Here is a 21,324-nt window from a genome sequence, read left to right as displayed (position 1 = left end):
CCAATACTGCGATTTCTCCTCTGTGGCCCGCAATTTGACTCACTGTTCTTGAGTACGCAGATATAGCTGTATTGGACTCGGTGAATTCACTGCTGCTGCCGCTGCCGGTGGCAATATGGCACCTCTGCCACGCCTTCGGCCATGAGGCTGGCGTATTTTTTCTTCTCTGGTTTTGATTTCCACTCTGAATCCCTGCAGCGTGTGCTGAGCTCAGCCACTGGGAGCTTTAAATGCTGTCTGCGCCGAAAGATCCCGCCTGGCTGTTCCGCAGCGGCTCACCTGGCTTGCTGTAGCCGTCCGTTGAGTTCGCCGCTGCCGCCGGCAGTATGGCGCTGCTGCCGCGTCCTCGGGCTCGTGTGTCTCCTCTGTGGCCCTGAGCTCTGTTCTCAGTCCGCTTTCTCTCTGGAGCCTGGTGGTTTTTTTTTGTTTTTCTGGTGATGGTGTTTTCTGGCTATGAAAGGCGCTCTTTTTGTGGTAATGGAGATTGGTTGTTAGCGGGACTCTTAAGCCCCGCTTTTCTCGGTCGCCATCTTTCCGGAAGTCCTCAGAGCTCTTATTCTTATATTTTTGTTTTTTTGTTTTGGTGGTACTGGGGTTCCTGGAAGCCCTTCTATCTCTGGGCTACACTCCCAGACCTATTTTATATTTTTGAAACAGGGTCTCTTACGTCAGCATGGCTGGCTTCGAACCTGCGTTATCCTCCTGTCTCTGCCTCCCAAGCGCGGGGATTACAAACGTGCACCACCATGCCCGACTTATTCTTTATTTTGAAACAGAGTCTCACTGAGTTGTAAAGGGCCTCACTAGCTCAGGCTGTCTGCCAACTGCGATCCTCCTGTTTCAGCCTCCCAAATGCTGCGATTACAAACGGTGCCACCATGCCTGGATTTTTTTTTTTTTTTTTTTTTTTGTGGTACTGGGGATGGAACCCAGGGGCTTTTCTACCTCTGGGCTACACTCCTAGACCTATTTTTATATTTTATTTGAAAACGGTCTCACTAAGTTTCTGAGAGCCTCACTCAGTAGCTGAGGCTGACTTCGAATCTGCGTGATGCTCCTGTCTCAGCCTCCCAAGTGCTGGGATTACAAGTGTGCACCACCACACCCGACTTCTGTGGGATTTTTTTTTTTTTTTGGTGGTACTGGGGGTAGAACCCAGAGGCTTTCTACCTCTGGGCTATACTCCCAGACCTTTTTTTATTTTTATCTTTATTTGGAAACAGAGTCTCACTAAGTTGCTGAAAGCCTCACTAAGTAGCTGAGGCTGGCTTCGAACCTGTGCAATCCTCCTGTCTCAGCCTCCCAAGCGCGGGGATTACAAGTGTGCGCCACCACGCCCGACTTCTGTGGGATTTGACCAAGACATAATGACATGTATCCACCACTACAGTTTCGTACAGAAAACTTCCTTCCCCTAAAAACCCCCTGTGCTCCGCGTAGCTGCCCCAGCTTCTGCCCACATCCCCAGTAACCACAGATCTTCTGTCTCTGCAGTTTCCTAGTATGTCATAATAATTGAACTCATACATTGTGAGGCCTTTTCAGATTGGCCGCACTCACTTAACAATATGCATTTAAGCTTCCACCATTCGTGTTTGTTGCTTCAGAGCTCATTTTTTCTTATTTCTGAGTAATATTCCATCGTCAGACATACCACGTGTTTATTCATTCACCTACTGAAGGGCATCTTTGCCACTTTCATGCTTTGGCAATTATGAATTAAGCTACATCGACATGCAGGTTTTTGTGAGTTATAAATGGATAGCCAGTTCTCCCAGCACTATTTGTTGGAAAGGCTGTCTTTTCTCCAGAGTATGATTTTGGCCCCTTTGTCGAAGACCAATTGACTTTAAGTGTGTGGGTTTGTTTATGTACCTTCCATTCTGTTCCATTGGTCTGTGTCCTGTTATTGTGCCAATACCATGCTGTTTTTACTACTAATGGTTGGTAGTATAGTTTGAAGTCAGGGTTTGTGACGTTTCCTCCATGGTTCTTATTGCTGAGAACTGCTTTGGCTATTATGGGTCTTTTCTTTCTTCATATGAAATTCATGACTGATTTTTCTAGGCGTATGAAGAATGTTGTTGAGATTTTAATAGGAATTATTGAATCTGTAGATCACTTTTGGCAGAATGGCCATTTTGATGATTTTTATTCTGCCTATCCATGAGCATGGGAGATCTTTCCATCTTCCAAGGTCTTCTTCAATTTCTTTCTTTAGTGTTTTATAGTTTTCATTGTAGAGGTCTTTTACGTCTCTAGTTAGGTTTATTCCTAGGTATTTTATTGATTTTGAGGTTATTGCGAATGGAATTGTTTTCTTTCTTTCATTGTGGATTCTTGTTGGCATACAGGCAAATAACTGATTTCTTTAGGTTGATTTTGTATCCTGTCACTTTGCTGAATTGGTTGATCAGCTCCAGTAGTCTTTTGGTTGAGGTTTTTTTTTTTGGGGGGGGTCTTCTAGATATAGGATCATGTCATCTGTAAGCAAGGATAATTATAATTTCTCTTTTCCTATTTAAATTCCTCTGATATCCTTTTCTTGTCTTATTGCTGTGGCAAGAGTCTTGGAACTATATTAAAAAAGAATGGTGATAGTGGGCATCCTTGTCTGGTTCTGATTTTAGAGGGAATTCTTGCAGTTTTTCACCACTAAGTATGATGTTGTCTTTAGGTTTATTGTCTACTGCCTTAATGAAGTTGCGATAGAATTCTTCTATTCCAGTTTCATGCAGTGTTTTTAAGATGATGGGTGTTGGATTTTGGACTTTTCTTTGATGGCAGAATTTTTATTACTGTTTCTGTTTCTTTGCTCTTTATTGGTTGGTTTAGGCTTGCTATATCCTCTTTGTTTAATTTAGGTAGGCTATAGGTGCTTAGAAATTATCAATTTCTTCCATGGTTTCCAGTCTATTGGAGTATAAATTTTCAAAATAGTTTATGATAATCCTTTGAATTTCTTCACTCTCTGTGGTGATGTCTCTTTTTTCATATCTGATTTTAATGATTTGAGTCGATTCTCTCTTTCTTTTGGTTAGGTTGACCAGAGATTTGTCAATCTTATTAATCTTTTCAAAGAATTAGCTTTTTGTTTTGTCAGTCCTTCAGTATTGTTTTTTTTTCTCTATTTTATTTATTTCTTCTCTGATTTTAATTATTTCCTGCCTTCTGCTAGCTTTAGGACTAGACTGTTGTTATTTTTCTAGGTCCTTGAGATGTGTTATTAGGTTGTTGACTTGATGACTCTCTGTTCTTCTTATGTGGGCACTCAATACTATAAACTTTCGTCTTAACCTCACCTTCAAAATATCCCATAGATTTTGGTATGTTGTGTCTCTATTTTCACTTAATTCCAGAAATTACTTTATTTCTCCCTTTATTTCTGTTATTATCCACTCATCATTCAATAGTGTATCATTCAGTCTCCATGTATTTAAATAGTTTCTTTTGATCCTCCTGTTGATTTCTACTTTAATTTCATTGTGATCTGAAAATGTGCAGGGAATTATATTACATCTTTTGAATTTGTTGGTGCTTGCTTTGTGGCCCAGGATGTGATCTATTTTGGAGAAGGTTCCATGGACAGCTGAGAAGAATGTGTACTCTGCTGTTCCTGATTGAAATATTAGGTATATGTCTATTAGTTCCATTTGGTTTATAGTTTTTTTTTAGTTCTGAAGAATCTTTACTCATCTTTTACCTTAAAGATTAATCTAGTAACATGAGTGCTGTGTTGAAGTTCCCCAATATTATTGTATGTAGGTGCATTGAGATCTGATATCCTGAGGGGTTTTTAGAAATATTTGTGTACCAACATTTGGGGCATAAATATTTACTATCATTACATAGTCTTTCTGGACTGTTTATTTTAATAATAGGAAGTGTCCTGCTTTGTCTCTTTTGATGTATTTTAGCTTAAAGTCTGTTTTATTGGATATCAGCATTGTTATACCTCCTTCCCCATTTTTGGTCTCTATTGGCATGATATATCTTTTTCTATCCTTTCACTTTTAGCCTATAAATATCTTTGAATGTAAGGTGAGTTTCTTGAAAGCAGCATATATTTGGAGTATGTTTTTTAATCCACGTTGCCAGTCTATGTCTTTTAATTGGTGAGTTAAGTCCTTTGATGTTCAATGTTATTATTGAGATATGATTTTTGTCTCCTGTCATTTTGTGTTCTATATTCTGTTTGATATAATATTATTTCTTTTTTGCTTAGTTACCCCACTGGTTGAATTAATCTCTTCTCTGGTTCTAAAATTTGCTTTATTTTCTTCTTTGTGATTTATTTCTTTAAGTATTTTCTCTAGTGCTGACTTAGTATTCATAAATTTTTTGAGATTCTGCTTATCTTGAAACACTTATTTTTCCCTCAATTTTGAATAATAATCTTGCCGATAATAGCAGTTTTGGTTGGAAGTTGTTTTCTTCCAGGGTCTAGATTATATTTTACCAGTCTCTCCTGGTATTCATGATGTGGGTTGTAAAGTCTGGAGTGATTTTTATTGTTTTGCCCCTAAATGTCACCCATTCATTTGTTCTCACTGCTTTGAAGATTATTTTCCTAGGCTTTATGTTGGTCATTTTGATTATTTCATGATGTGGAGAGGTCCTTCTTTGATCTTGTCTTAAAAGTGTTCTGTATGTCTCCTATACATGGATGTCCAAGTCTCTTTCCATGTTTCAAAAATTATCTGAAATTATTTCTCTAAAGAGATTATGGATACCATTGGTCTGTACCTCTATTTCTTCTTCAATGCCTTTTATCCATAATTTAGGATGTTTCATATCAACTCATAGTTGCTGGATGTTTAGTTTTTGTTATCGTAATATCTTCTGTATACTGTTGACTGTGCTTTCAGTTTTGAATGAGTTGCCTTCTGGGTCTCACTAAGTTGTGGAGGGCCTCACTAAGTAGCTGAGGCTGTCTGTGAACCGTGATCCTCCGGTTTTAGTCTCCCGAATGCTGGGATTACAAGCATGCACCACCATGCCCGGCTTATTGCTATCTTCATTTTACCCGTTCATTTCATTCCAGGCCTCTTTCTGATTTTTTCTTACCATCTCAATTTCCTCTTTCATTTCTTGTACACTTACTGTGAGACCTTTCATCATATTGAATATCAGGATTCAGAATTCTCCTTTTGCATTTCTTGTAGGTCAGTATTCATGATTTTCCTTATTTCCTTATTGTCCCTCATTCTCATATTTTTCAGAATTCTCAGCTTTGTGTGTCTGTTGTCTTGACATCTTCTTTCTTTTTGTGTGAGTCATTGTTGAGAGGTGCTATTCCAGATCACTACTGGGAGAAATGGTTCCAGCTAATTCTCACACTTTGATATTAACCTTAAAGACTGTGTCTACTATCACTCAACTGTTGTTCAACCTGTAGATTGTCAAAACTGAGTTGCTCTGGGGTGCCTTCTGCTTGCTATTATGGAGGTGTTGATGAGTTTCAGGTGTTAAAGTCAGGTGTTCTGTCTGCCACTACCTATTTTAAAAGTCAGCTCAGGGTGTGGACAGAATGGTTTGTGACTTACGCACTTTTTAAAACCTTGATGTGCAGTCTGTTGAGTGCTTCCTTCTATTAGCTGTGGTTAGTTTATCTTTACTGTCCCATTGTCCTTTCCTGTGGATCACCTGTCTGATCTAATCTTAGCAGTAGGGATTTAGAGGTGTCAGCAGGTTCATGCATGGGTAAGTAGTGTTGTTTTCAAAGGTAAGGGTTAGGTGAGGGCGGAGGAGCTGCAGTGATGGGTACCGGAGTAGGGTAAAGTAGAGGATATGATTAAATTGAGTGAGAATTTAAGTATAATAAGGTAGTGTCTGGGTTAGATGAGAGATATTGATATAGTAGGATCCTTGTAGTTAGTATAGGGTATCTACATATGGAGATATGAAATAGCTTGAATATAAAACAAGGAGATACAATAAGGTAAAAAATTTTGAGAGAAGAGAGAAGATAGAATAGAGGTAGGAAGCTTATAAAAGGAATGGGGGAAGGAGCAAACAAACATGCATAAAATAACAAAACAAGCAGCAAAAAGTAACAATAATAAGAGTAAATCAAAGACAAAAAATCAACCAAAAAGTTGGACTTGGTGGCACATGCTTTTAATCCCAGAATTTGGGAGGCTGAGACAGGAGGATCACAGCTCATGGACATCCTCAGCTACTTAGTGAGGCCTTTTGAAACTTAGTGAGACTCAGTTTAAGATAAAAATAAAAAATAGGGCTGGGGGTGTAGTTCAGAGGTAGAATGCCTCTGGGTTCCATCCCCAGGACTGAAAAAAACCAACCCCCCTCCAAAAAAAAAAAAACTAGCAACAGTGAGAAAGAAAACAAAAGGGCAATACTGCCAATTTTCACATATAGGGCCCGTATAATGTCTGTTCGCTGTAGTAGATTCTGGAGTATGTTCCAATATTCTCATTTGCTCTGTAACCTATTGTCAGCTTTTGGACCCACTCTATGTGTACTCAGGTGTCGGGGCAGTAGGGGTCACTGTAAATGAGTTCCATGTAAGTGCAGGGTTCTGTGTTTTTCTGCCCTTGGCTCTGCATTCTCTGGCCCTGTGCTCTGTGCTTTCAGGCCCTTGGCTCTGTGCTTTTCTGGCCTGGGCCTGCACCTGCTCCCTACCTGCTCTGGTCGATGGTATCCAGTGTAATCATGGAGTGACCCTCTGTGACCCTGTGCCAATACTGCGCCCTGGGCACTATGGGCCTTTCCTGTGTCTGTAGGGTATAACTCGACACGTCAGGGGTGGGCCACCAGATCTTAGCCCACTAGGATCCCTGCAGCTGCTCTGGGAGGTTTCCACTGAGAAATGCAGTTAACTTACTGTCCTGTGGGCTTGGGTCTCTGGAGGTCACAGTGTGCTGCTGCGGGTGTCAGCTTCTGGTGAGTGCATGAACTTTTGGATCTTTTTCTTAATCCCTGAAGTGTGTGGTTCCATTAAGATGTTGGAGCTCTGTTGCTGCTTTCTGCAGTTCTAGTCCTTGGTTTACTTGCCAGAGTTTCTTGGGGTTGCTGAGCCGGCAGTTGCGGTTCGGGCTGGAGGCCTGAGATGGTGCAGCCACCACGTTAAGTCAGCCGTGTGCTTGGGCTCTTTGCTGTGGTTGTTGCATTCTGAGCATTGGATTTTATTCTGCCATGGTTCCTGTTTTGTATTTTCATTTGCATGTGTCTTCACTGTTTTGTTTTTCTTGGTAAGGGGCTGCCTTCTCAGTAGTTGACTTTTGTTTGTTACAGCTACTGATGTGCACTCACCATTTTCTTCCTCTGTCATTGATATTTTGATAAGGATTATGTGGAATCTATAAATCACTTTGGGTAATGTGAATATTTAAACAATTCTACTTCTGGGATTTACAGACTCCAATGCAAAAATAGCAGGGGATTTCAACTTCTAATTTCATTAATAGACAGATTATCCAGACTAAAAAAAAATCAACAAAGAAATCAGAGTTAAATTTTACTGTAAGTTGGATGTGGTGGTGCAGGCTTGTAATCCCTGTGCTTGGGAGGCTGAGACAGGAGGATCACACAGATTCTAAGCCAGCTTCAGCTACTTAGTGAGGCTCTCAGCAACTTAGTGAGACCCTGTTTCCAAATAAAATATAAAATAGGTCTGGGAGTATAGCCCGGAGGTAAAAAAAGGCCCTGGGTTCCACCCTCAGTAACACACACACACACACACACACACACACACACACACACACACACACAATGTACTCTAGACCAAATGGATCTAATATTTACAGAACATTTCATAAAATAACTTCAGAGTACACTTCCCATTCATTAGCACATAGAAATTTTCAGGTTAGGACACATCTTTGGACATATAACAAGTCTTAATACATTTTTACAAATTGAATTATCATAGCATTTATCTTCTCTGATAGTAATAGAATGAAACTAGAAATCAACAACAAAAGAAACTTTACAAATCACACAAATACATGGAAACTAAATGACACACAATTGAACAAACAGAAGGTCATTGAAGAAATCAAAGACAAATTTAAAAAAAATTGTTCATAGTTTCTGGTTTATTTTTCCATTTTTCAGGAGAACTTGTGATTGTTTGCTGAAGCACTTTCTATGATGACTGTTGTACAGTCTTTTTTGTTTGTGGTATCAGGGATGGAACCCAGGGGCATTGTACCTCCAAGATACATCCCCAGCCCTATTTTTTAGTCTTTTTCTTTTTTTTTTTCTTTTTTTTTTTTTTAAATTTTATTTTATTGGTGCACTGTATTCATACATCATAGTGGGATACAAACTTTTGTAGACATACATGCACACATCGCCCAGTCAGCCCCCACCCGATCCCCACCCCATTCTCTCCCCATCCCTCCTTCCCATGCTTGGCTTAGTGGTTGACATCTAGTATTATAGCAATTTATCCAAAATTAAAAATGATAATCTCACATAACAGTTTCATTTGTCTGATACCAAGTGTTTGATGATTTAAAGATAGCATTTCAATATTTCTTTTTGCTTTCTTTCTTACTAGAGCATATTTTTTTCTGTTTTTTTAGGTGAAACTATCATATATTTATATATTTATTTTTCAGAAAAAAATCTATCCTAATATGAAATATGAATTCTAGATACCCAAAACGATCTTGAAAAAGAACAAAGCTAGCAGATATATATTTTCTGATTTCAAACCATATAAAGCTACAATAATTGAAACAGTGTAGTACTGTTCTTAAGGCAGATATATAGACCATTGGAGTTAAATACAAGCCTAGAGCTAAATTCTTCCCTATATTGTCAAGTTATTTTTGACAAGGTTTCCACGAACATTTGGTGGTGGAAATAATAATCTTTTAACTAAATATTGTTGAAAAATAATAATTACATGGAAAAGAATAAAATTGGACCTTTACCTAATCCCATATACAAGTATTAACTCAAAATAGATAAAAGACCTAAATATAAATCTTAAGACTATAAACTTTTAGGAGAAAATCTGGGTCATAAAACCTCACAACATTGAAATTGGCAGTGATTTCTTGGATATGATTTCAATGGCACAGGCAACAGAAGAATATACAAACTCCCTAAAAAATAAAAGAAAATATTGTATATCCAAAGACAATGTAAACAGAGTTAAAAGTTACTAATAGAATTGGATAAAATATTTCCAAATGCTATATCTGAAGGTATATTAATATTACAACTAGAAATCCTAAAAATTAACAACAATAAAGGCAAACAATACAACTTAGAGATAGGTAAAAGACTAACATAAATAATGAATCTCCACAGATAACCAATCTTAGTTGTCTGTTGGATGGAAACTCTTGTTTCTCTAGTTCTGGTGAGTGTTACCTATTTCTTCTTTGTAGTTAATCTCTTTGAGTATTTTCTCTAGCGCTGGTTTTGAAGACATAAATTCCTTCAGTTTCTGTTTGTCATGGAAGCTTCTTATTTCTCCATCTAATTTGATAGAAAGTTTTGCTGGGTAGGAAATTTTTGGCTGGAAGTTGTTTTCTTTCAGAGTTTGGAATATGTTACTCCAAGCCCTTCTGGCTCTTATGACTTGGTTTGGGAAGTCTGGAGTGATTCTAATTGGTTTGCCTCTGAATGTCAGTTGGCTCTTTGTTTTTGTTGCCTTTAAGATTCTCTGCTTGGCTTCCACATTGGTCATTTTGACAATTATATGGCGTGGGGATCCTCTTCTCCGATCCTGTCTAAAGGGAGTTCTATAGGTTTCCTGGATCTGTGTATCAACCTCTTGCTCTATGTCTGGAAAATTTTCTGCTATTACTTCCTTGAAGAGATTGTTGATCCCTTTGGTATCACTTTCTTTTCCCTCCTCTATTCCAATTATTCTTAGGTTAGCTCTCTTAAAATGGGCCAATATTTCTTCAATGTCAGATTCCTGCTGTTGGATATTTTTTTCTAGATTAGAAACTATGCATTTATTTTTGGATTGCTCATCTTCTAAGAGCGAGATTCTGTTCTCCATGTGGTCTAATCGGTTGTTTGTGCTTTGAATTGAGGCCTTTACTTCATTAATTGCATCCTTTATCTCTTTTTGGCTCTCTCTGAGTTCTTTTCAAAGCACCTCTATTATTTCTACAGTTATTTTCCTGATTTGATCTTCTAGAAATCTCTGATTTTCTGTTTTATCAGGTTCTGATGTTGTGGGGTTGTGCACATTCATTACTCCAGTGTTATTCCTCTTTCCCATGATTTCGGAGGTTTGTGCCTTCTCTGGGTTCTTCCCTTGGGTCACTATGGCTTCACTTAAGGTGCTCTGGATCTCGAGTCTGTATTATCTCAGACCCCACTACTCCTTTACTGGGTTGTATCACAGAGTCTCCGACCCAGGGAGTCGATAGAGGCTGCTTTAAACTATGGGGGGTGCCAGGTTGCACGTTCTCCTATGGTGTGATATCTCTGCCACCACCACTCCCTCACTGGGTCAAGTCCCAGGAGGCCCAATACTGCGATTTCTCCTCTGTGGCCCGCAATTTGACTCACTGTTCTTGAATACGCAGATGTAGCTGTACTGGACTCGGTGAATTCACTGCTGCTGCCGCCCCCGGTGGCAATATGGCGCCTCTGCCACGCCCTCGGCCATGAGGCTGGCGTATTTTTTCTTCTCTGGTTTTGATTTTCACTCTGAATCCCTGCAGCGTGTGCTGAGCTCAGCCACTGGGAGCTTTAAATGCTGTCTGCGCCGAAAGAACCCGCCTGGCTGTTCCGCAGCGGCTCACCTGGCTTGCTGTAGCCGTCCGTTGAGTTCGCCGCTGCCGCCGGCAGTATGGCGCTGCTGCCGTGTCCTCGGGCTCGTGTGTCTCCTCTGTGGCCCTGAGCTCTGTTCTCAGTCCGCTTTCTCTCTGGAGCCTGGTGGGTTTTTTTGTTTTTCTGGTGATGGTGTTTTCTGGCTATGAAAGGCGCTCTTTTTGTGGTAATGGAGATTGGTTGTTAGCGGGACTCTTAAGCCCCGCTTTTCTCGGTCGCCATCTTCCCGGAAGTCCTAGTCTTTTTATTTTTAAAGCAGGGTCTCACTGAGATTTAAAGGACCTCGCTAAGTAGCTGAGGCTGTCTGTGAACCGCAATCCTCTGGTCTCTACCTCATGAATGCTGGAATTACAAGCATGCACCACCATGCTTGGCTTTGTTTTGCAATCTTTGTCAGAAAATTCCAGGACCCAGTCCATCTCATCTTCAGGACCTGTTGACTATCTTTTCTTATTTATGTTGTGTTTTTTTTTTTTTCTTTCTGATTCTTGGCATGATGACTGACTTTGGGTTGCATTATGAAAAGTCTGGTATTTCATTATGAGATTCTGGCTTGTACTTAATATTCTTTATCAGCAGGGAGGCCCCTTGTTGGGATATTGCACAAGGCACCGGATGGGTGTGCAAGTTTAGGCATCACCCTAGTGAGTGTGTACTACTGACTCATGCAGCCTCATTGCTGATCACTGGTGTAGAAGTTCAGCTCTCCTTTCTGTTCATTGGTCCATTTCTAGTGTCAGTAGAGCCCTGCCTAACCCTGCCTCATTGGCTCCACACACAGGTGTAAGATCAGCAAGGGATGGGGTTGGATAGAAAGCAAGGGTGCAAGTAGCCTTATCCCATCCCTAACCACCTCATTTCACTTTCAGATTTCTATTTGTGTAGGTGACAGATCAGCAGCCACTGGGCTCTGCTGATACCAGGGAAGAAGGGGTGGAGAGTGTTGATTCCTGTTCCCCAGTACCTCTTCATGCTGGGTTTATTGAGGCTCAGCTAAGCACTTGGCCCTGCTCACATGAGACTGCTGGGTGACTGTCCCACTTCACACTGCCTTGTCCCGCCTCATTGTTGACAGTGAGGGTGAGGTCAAGGGTCCCAGTGGACCCTATCTACCTGGGGTGTTGGTGCATAAGACTGAGTAGTGACTAGCCACTTTGTACAATGTTTTGTGAAGACTGGATACAGCAGGTGAGGTACTTGGATTACTGATGATTGGAGCTCTGGAAACAGATGGTCAGCCCAGCCAACATGTCCCCATTAGGGGCTCTGATTCCTACCATGTGCTTCTTCTGGGCACTGGTCATTGCTTACTTCTATGGGGTGAAGTCAAAGATTAACCTGTCACTTGCTCCTGCTGTAAATTTTAGTTCTAAGCACGAGGATCTAGTATGAATGAGGTTACTCTATGTTGGTACACTGAATAATCTTGGGTTAAGAATTTAAAAGATTTTTGGTGTGTGTGTGTGTGTGTGTGTGTGTGTGTGTGACTGGGGATTGAACACAGGGGCATTCTATCTCTCAGCTACAGTCCCAACCTTGTTTCATATTTTATTTTAAAACACAATCTTGGAGGAAAGATGGCAGCCGCCAAAAAGGACATGCATTCCTCAAAGAAGCCCTGGACACCAGATTTTGGTTTAATATCTGATTGAGACAACTTAAGGAGACATTTCCAGCCATGACTTCCTATTTAGAATTCAGGAGATAGTGGATAATGGTGGAATTAGAAGCAAGATGACAAGGAGGTGCCCGCCACACAAGAAAAGTGATTTTTGGAAGAACATCCCAGAAGAGATTAAAGAAAAGACTGCTTTAGCCGTGCATGCTGAGGACTCTTAACAACATACCATGTAAGAAAAATGATCCGGATGTGGTGAGGGAGCCCAGCAGTGCCGGGCGGGAAGCCCAGCCATGTGTCCCGGGGAGCTCAGCACACCTGGCCGTCATGCTCTTCTATGCTGTGCTGGGGGCTGTGATGTGCTCAGAACAGCAGATCCTACTCTACGCGGTGAGGCTGTGGGCCTTCACTTGTGGAGGGGAGATAAAATTCATTGCTGCTGAGTGCTCGATCTCACAACCTCTTCAATACTGTCTTCTCTTACTAAAAAATATTGGAGAGGGGTCAAGGTGGTGGCGGTGGCAGTCAGGATTCAGAAGATGCAGACAAATCCTATCCAATCCACCTTGAACTTTTGGAAAAAAAATCTCTGTGAAGAGGGATTGCTCCTGCCGCACATGCTTAAGAATTCTGGACATTATACCATGTAAGGAAGGAGCTCAGCAGAGAACCAGGAGGAAGTCAGTGGTGGCAGTGGCAGTGGAGGCCAGTATTTGGGAGAGGCAGAGATCTGATCCAATCCACCTTGAACTTTTGAAGAAATCGCCCCACAGTTAGCCTGCTACGGCCATGCATGCTTAGGAATTCTGGACAACATGCTGTTTGGGAAAAATGTTTGGGAGAGAACTGAGATGGTGGTAGCAGTGGTGGCAGCGGCTAGTATTTGGGAGAAGCAGAGATTGGATCCAATCCACCTCGATCTTTTGAAGAAATCACTCCAAAGGTACAATACTACCGCTGCACATGCTCAGGAATTCTGGACAACATGCTGTGTGAGAAAAGTGTTTGGGAGAGAATTGAGATGGTGGAGGTAGTGGCAATGGTGGTGGCCAGTATTCGGGAGAGGCAGAGATCTGATTCAATTCACCTTGATCCTTTGAATAAATTGCCCCAAAGGTAGAATGCTACTGCCACACATGCTTGAGAATTAGGGATAGCATGCTGTGTGAATAAGGTGCTTGGAAGAGAATCGAGATGGCTGTGGCAGCAGCAGCGGTGGTCAGTATTTGGTAGAGGCAGAGATTCAATTCAATCTACCTCATAATTTAAAAAAAAAAGTCCTCAAAGGTAGACTGCTACTGCTGCACATGCTCGGGAATTCTGGAAAACATACTGTGTGGGAAAGATGTTCAGGAGAGAACCGAGATGGCAGTGGCAGTAGTGACATTGGTGGTGACCAGTATTTGGAGGGGCAGACAGATCCAGTCCAATCCACCTTGAACTTTTGAGGAAATCTCCCCAAAAGTAGACTGCTCCTGTCACACATGCTCAGGAATTCTGGACAACATGCTAAGTGGTAAAAGGGTTTAGGGGGTATCAGAGGGAGCCCCGCATAGCTGGGATGGGCCGCCATGCTGCGTTTTCTGGGAGACATCAGCCTTTATGGTCACTGCGCTCCTCTGCACAGAGCAGGAGGCCAGGGTGCACATGAAGCAGCAGAGTCTGCTCTCTAAAGTGAAGCCATGGACTTCTGCCTTCGGAGGGGAGACAAATTCATTGCCACTAGGTATTTGGGGTCCCAGCTTTTGCAAAAGACATGTACTGCTTTCTCATAATAAAAAAAAAGGAAGAATGCCAGGCATGGTGGCACATGCTTGTAATCCCCACGCTTGGGAGGCGGAGACAGGAGGATCACGCATGTTCGAAGCCAAACTCACTGGCTTATAAGACCTGGTTTCCAAATAAAAATATATGAAAAAAAACTAGATCTCTGGGAGTGTTGACTGGAGGTAGAAGGGTTTTCCAGGAACCCAAGTACCACATACACACACACACACACACACACACACACACACACACAAAGCCGGGTGTGGTGGTGCACGCTTGTAATCCCTGTGCTTGGGAGGCGGAGACAGGAGGATCGCTCAGGTTTGAAGCCAGCCTCGCTGGCTTAAGAGACCCTGTTTCCAAATAAAAATATAAAACATAGATCTGGGAATGTAGCCCAGAGATAGAAGGGTTTCCAGGAATCCAAGTACCACCCCCCCCCAAAAAAAAATATAAAAAAGAAGAGAGAGAGAGAGAAGGAGTGCAGGACCTCAGGAGTGAGATGTACTCTCAGCTCTCTCAGCTGTGTGGGATCTTGTCTTTAAAGGGGATTTTGTAAGTAGTAAACATGACAGGGCCATGGGGGTGACGTCAGTCAGATGAGCTCTATTCTCTCGATCACAGAGCACAGAGTAGGTCATGATGATCTGGTTCTTTTAGAATCTGTATGTTAACAGCATCCAGTCACTAGATAATGGCTGGACTGTAGCTGTATCATAAGCCTCTAGCAGTATTTTCCCTTGGCTTTATTTAGTCTAAATAAAATACACGGTGGAAGCTAGCAATGTATGTAGGCCATAATCATGTAGGCTCATAAGATTTGAGGTTGTATGTAAATATTTATTTATACTGAAAATGGAACCCAGAGACATTCTACGGCCAAGTTATACCCAACCTAATTTTTAAAAATATTTTCTCTTCCCCCTCCCATCACCTCCAGTTAGGCCTCCTCATTTGCTCACCTATGGTTTCTCCTTTGTCTAGAGTTTCTATTAGATCTTTTTTTCTCCCTAGTTTCTACATGTTAGGGAGAGCATCCGATTTCTTACTTTTTGTGACTGACTAATCTAACTTTGCATAATGTTCTTCAGGTCCAGCCATTTCCCTATAATTGACATAATTGTGTTCATTTTTATGGCTGAGTAAAATTCCATTGTATACCTATCCCATAGTTTTGTAGTCCGTTCATCTTTTGATGGACATCTTGGCTGGTTCCATAGTTTGGCTTTTGTGAACTGTGTGGTATGAACATAGATACACACACATTAGTTTGGTAGTTTGGTTTCCATTCTTTTGGGTAAATACCAAAAAGTATTACTGGATCATATGGTAGATTTGTTCCATTCTTCTGAGGATCCTTCATACTGTTTTCCAAAGTGGTTGCACTAATTTGCAATCCCACCAACAGTGTATTAGAGTTCCCATTGGCTTTTGTTGTTGTTTGTGTTTTTAATGATTGCCATTCTAGTTGGAGTATATTTTAAAAACATACTTTTTGGTGCATTGTAGTTATACATCATACTGAGGTATAGAGTGACAGGGATATACATGCATGTCTCAGCAACTTAGTGAGGCTCTCAGCAACCTTGTGAGCCCCTGTTTCAAAATATAAAACAACAAACCAGTGATTTTTTCACTCACTACACCATGACCATATTCATAGTAACAAAGTTTTAATTTAAGCTTTCCTTCACTGACTATTTTAATATCTTTATGATTGGTTGCACACTCCAGGGGTGTGTGATAATTTATTGAAATAAGTCTCCTTTAAATTTAAATTTTCCTCCATTTTTTTAATTATTAGAAACAACACTTAACACTTCTTCTGATGTTTTCTTTCCCCCCAAAATATTAAAACTGAATCAAATCAAATATTTTGCACTAACTTCAGATTTATAGGAAGTGAAACCACCAGAAGAGTCCACAGTATGCAGCATTGTGCAAAACAGCTCCTCTAACTCCTCTAAGATTTCTAGAGAAATGAATGGCATAGAACAATGGGGGGGCTCATTTTTTCAGATGAGAAGGAGCACAAAAGCAAGGCCCAAATGTAAGTTACGTGTTCTGTTTTGGGTACTAAAATGGGTGAATCACTTGATAAAAAGATTTGGGAGCGAGGAGAAAAGAACACTGAAATATCATTGCTTTCATTATTTATGATAATTATGATTATGTAAAAATGTGGGCTATATGTAAATAATATAAAATATTATAAAATTAAATATATAAATATATAGTATATATAAATATCTGGTATATATAAAGTATTATAACATATAACACATATATACACACATATATCTTTATTTTAAAAAGTATCTTTTTATTTCTGCTACTGGAGATGGAACCCAAGGGCATCCTACCTCTGAGCTACATGATGCACCAATAAAATAATTAAAAAAAAAAAAGAGAAATACAAGCTGGGCGTGCTGGCACATTTTTGTAATCCCAGTACTCGGGAGGCTGAGACAGGAGGATTGCAGGTTCCTGGTAAGCCTTAGCTACTTAGTGAGACCCTGTTTAAAATAAAGAACAAAAGATAGGGCTGAAGGTGTAGCTCAGAGGTAGAATGTCTCTAGGATCAATCCCCAGTAAGGGGGGGGGGAGTGAGAGAGGGGGGGGAGGGAGAGAGGGAGGGAGGGAGAGAGGGAGAGAGAAAGAAGAAGAAGAAGAAGAAGAAGAAGAAGAAGAAGAAGAAGAAGAAGAAGAAGAAGAAGAAGAAGAGGAGGAGGAGGAGGAGGAGGAGGAGGAGGAGGAGGAAGAGGAAGAGGAGGAGGAAGAAGAAAGGGAGGGAGGGAGGGAGGAAGAGAGAAAGAGAGAGAAGAAAGTTACAATAGTATAATGATAATATAAACCTCTGTGGCCTGCAGATTCTTCAATACCTTTAGACTATCTTCTTTAAGAAGGGATGCTGTCAGATGACAGGTCTCAGGGTTTAGAAGCTCAGAATCCCATGTGCAAAAGAAAACAGGCAAGACAAATTAGAAACCCAATATAAACATGCAGTGGTTTAACACATAGGGTTGCTAGCTGCTCCATTTCAACCTAGAGGCCCACGAAGTCCCCAGAACAGGACTTCTCTGTCCCATGACTGAGATGCGAAGCACAATCACCCTCGACACAGTGAGGAGCGAGTCATGTGGCTGTCCTTCCCCCACAGCCAGGCTGCAGCTGTGGGAGGAGGACCTGGCTTCTGGCACCTCGCCACTTCTCGGGTTCCTTTTGGCGTGGCCTCCACCTTCGTCACTTCTTATTTCTAGAGGACTTTCTCCTCCTGGCCCCCCTCGCTTGCCCTCCTGTTTGCACTGGCGGCTTATTCTGCAGGGGTTTCTGTTTGAATCGGGGTAGGGTGTTGAGCAGGGGTGCAGTCTCCATTGGACTGCAGAGTCTGGCTCAGCCCCTCCTAGGCATGCGCCTTCAGATGCATGGTGAACAGCTCTTCGACACAGCCCATCCAAAGCAACCTTGGAAACACAAAATAAGAACTTGAAGGTTTTTCCAATATCTAAGATTTGATGGCAGCCTTGCAAGGTTTCCAATGGTAGTATTTAGGGCTGAAGCTGACCCCCCCCCCCCCCTTTTTCCCTTTTTGACTAAGTATTTAGCAGAAACCGGTAATAGAATAAGTTAGAAGACATCTATTTTCCTCTAAACTGTTAGGTGAAATTTAACTCAACTAAAAGAAAACAAAAGAACACATAATGATGGTTCCCTTTTCTCCTTGTTTTTTATTTTTTAATTTTATATTGGTGCATTGCAGTCAGACATCTTAATGGGGTGCAAGATGGTAGAGGCATCCATGCACACATCACTCATTTAGCCCTTCCTTTTTTCCTTGTTTACAGACATCCTTTTATCAAAGGGAAATGCCATTGGCTGGATGTGTTCCAAGGTTGTTTCTTTGTACTTCATTTTGTTTTACGAGAAATGCACCGGGGAGAAGCATCCTTGCGTTTCTACAGATTATTACATTTTACGATATATTTTCACATACCTCGATAGTTTTAAAATTGTTTAAGTTTTTGGCGTATGTTTTTAAAACTAGCTCTATTGGTGTATACTTTTCATACAATAAAATTCACTCACTTTAAGTGTACACCATATTGGCAAAGGCGTTCGGTGGTCAAATCTCCACTCCATTCAAGCTACAAAACACTTCCATCATGACAAGTCCCTGTGTACCCGGTATAATAGTTACACCACGTACCTTGTGTAAAGACAAGAGATGTCTTTGCAGGAAATTTCTTTCCCTTCTCCCAGTCTCAGGAAACCTGTAATCTACTTTATTTCCTTAGACTTATTTTCCTCCTCCTCCTCCTCCTCCTCCTCCTCCTCCTCCTCCTCCTCCTCCCCCCTCCCTCCTCTCCTTCTTCTTTTTCTTCTTCTTCTTCTTCTTCTTCTTCTTCTTCTTCTTCTTCTTCTTCTTCTTCTTCTTCTTCTTCTTCTTCTTCTCTCTCTCTCTCTCTCTCTCTCTCTCTCTCTCTCTCTCTCTCTCTCTCTTTTGGTACTGGGGATAGAACCCAGGGCACTTTACCTTTGTTATATATTCCGAACCATATTTTATTTTGAAACAGAGTCTCACTAGAAGTGTGCACCACTACATCTGGCAAAACAAAAGTTATAAAAGAGAAAAAACAGAAAAGAAACCAGAAGGCAGGTAAGCACTGGAAATCTGCGTTCTAGTCTGAACATGTCAAAATGTAATAGTATAAAAGTCCAAGGAAACCACCAAACTTCCCCTGTGCCTCAGTTTATCTGTGAAATAGAAATAGCTGCCTTTCTCTGACACAGAGCTTTTGCCATGAATCAACACACCCTCTCATAAACAGCTTAGCAACAAGTTAGACATACCCTTGTCATGTGGCCCACCAGTTCCATTCTTAAGTATTTACCCAAGAGAAATGAAAACATGACCACATGAAGACTTGTACATGAATGTTCACAGCAGCCAAAAGCTGCTAAGTCGCCTTAAACTGGAAACAACCCAAATGTCCATAACATACTATTTAGCAACAAATACTAATGCATGTGATAACAGTGAAGGGCCTCAAAAATATGTACACATGTTTACGTGTCAGTCAAAATTGATTTTTTTAAAAATGTATCATACCAGATGAAAACTCCAGACACAAAAAAACTGTATGCTATACCATTCCAATTATATGAAATTCTTTTTTTTATAAAACGAAACTTCAGCCTGGCATGGTGGTGCACACCTGTAATCTGAGTACTTGGGAGGCTGAGACAGGAGGATTGCAGGTCTGTAGGGCAGCCTGAGCTACTGACTGAGGCTCTTAGCAACTTAGTGAGACCTTTTTTTCAAAATAAGGAATAAAAAATAGGGCTGGGGGTATAGCTCAGAGGTAGAATGCCCCTGGGTTCAATCCCTGGCACTAAAAACAAATAAATAAACAAAAAAACCCTATGAGACTTTTGCTTTCATAATAGTTTGAGCTAATTATTACACAAAATTCAAAACAAAGATTTATAAAGAAAAATGAATAGAAAAATCTCTTCTTTCTGCCCAGAAGAGACCATGGTTAATATTTCTTAAGTACCATTCCAGGCTTGTCTGTGTAGATGTATTTTTTCTTACAAAAATGGGCTGAAGTCGAGCGTGGTGGCACACGCTTGTAATCCCAATAGTGGGGAGGCCGAAACAGGAGGATCACGCAGGTTCAAAGCCAGCCTCAGCCACTTAGTGAGGCTCTCAGAAACTTAGTGAGACCTTGTTGCCAAGTAAAATATAAAATATGGATCGAGGCTGTAACCAAGAGGTAGGAAACCCCTGGGTTCCATCCTCAGTACCATACAAACACACAAAAGTGGGCTGAGGTTGTTCATCATCTTTTCCATCTTGATCGTCACGTACGATCATGAAAATTGTTTTCTTCAATTTGATCATGGAAATATTTTCCTATCTAACCATAAATGGACACCAATACCATCCTTTTCTCCGTGTGTGTGTGTGTGTGTGTGTGTGTGTGTGTGTGTATGTGTGTGTGCACGCTCCCATACATAAGTGGTGTTGGTAGTCAAAACCAAGGCTTTGTGCCTGCTGGAGAAGTGCCCATCACTGATCTCCATTTTCTGCCCTCTATGGCTGCTGAGTGGCTCCTGAATCTTTATTCAATGACTTAGTATGAATCTTCATATTAATGCACATGACATATATTATATTATTATTATTATTATTATTATTATTATTATTATTATTATTTTGTGGCATTAGGGATTGAACCCTAAGGGCATTCTACACCCCCAGCCATATTTTAGGTTTTATTTTGAAATGGGGTTTCTCTAAGTTGCTGAGAGCTTTGCTAAGTTGCTGAGGCTGCCTTCAAACCTGCAATCCTCCTGTCTTAGCTTCCAAAGTACAGGGGTTATAGGTGTATGCCACCACATGACTTTAACATACATGATATTTGAGTTATCTTAAATTTTATGGTATTAATACCATATTATATTTGTTTGTAAGAATTCATTTGTAAGCCGGGCTTGGTGGCACACACCTGTAATCTTAGTACTCGGGAGGCTGAGACAGGAAGATTGCATGTTTGAGACCAGCCTCAACAACTTAGTAAGGCTCTCAGAAATTTGGTGAGATCCTGTTTCCAAATAAAACAAAAAATAGAACTGAGGGTGAGGCTCAGAGGTAGAATGTCTTTGGGTTCACTCCCTAGCACACCACATACCACACACACACGCGCACACACACACACACACACACACACACAATTTATTTGCACTTCTACCTATTTTTAAACCACAGTTTTGCATTCTGAGGCAATCATGTGGTCTTAAGGTTTATCAGCCTTCAAGAGCATAACCTCGGCTACCTTCTCAGGTGCCTCAGGTGAGGAAATGGGACCAGTATGCAGATCGCAAAGTGGAATTTATCTCAGTGAGGGAATGTGTTTACTATGCAAGGCACTCGGGTAAATGGTTTTCATTTTCAACTCAAATATATTCTATTTACTCAGACATGAGAAAACAAACTTGCTACCCCCCTAAAGAGCAAGTCTGAGTAAAGGCTTGGCACTGAAGGATCTGAAAGGGCAAGCTTCCTCCGCAGTGCAACTCTGGAAGTTTCACTTCTTGTGTTTCCGCTTCTCTTCCCAAACCAGAGAACACTTGAAACACGTGGACCCTGCTGGACAGAGCTT

The sequence above is a fragment of the Muscardinus avellanarius genome (genome assembly GCF_963383645.1).
Source record: "Muscardinus avellanarius genome assembly, chromosome: 7".
In the NCBI taxonomy this organism is placed as follows: Eukaryota; Metazoa; Chordata; class Mammalia; order Rodentia; family Gliridae; genus Muscardinus; species Muscardinus avellanarius.
Note: the sequence above shows the minus strand (reverse complement) of the source record.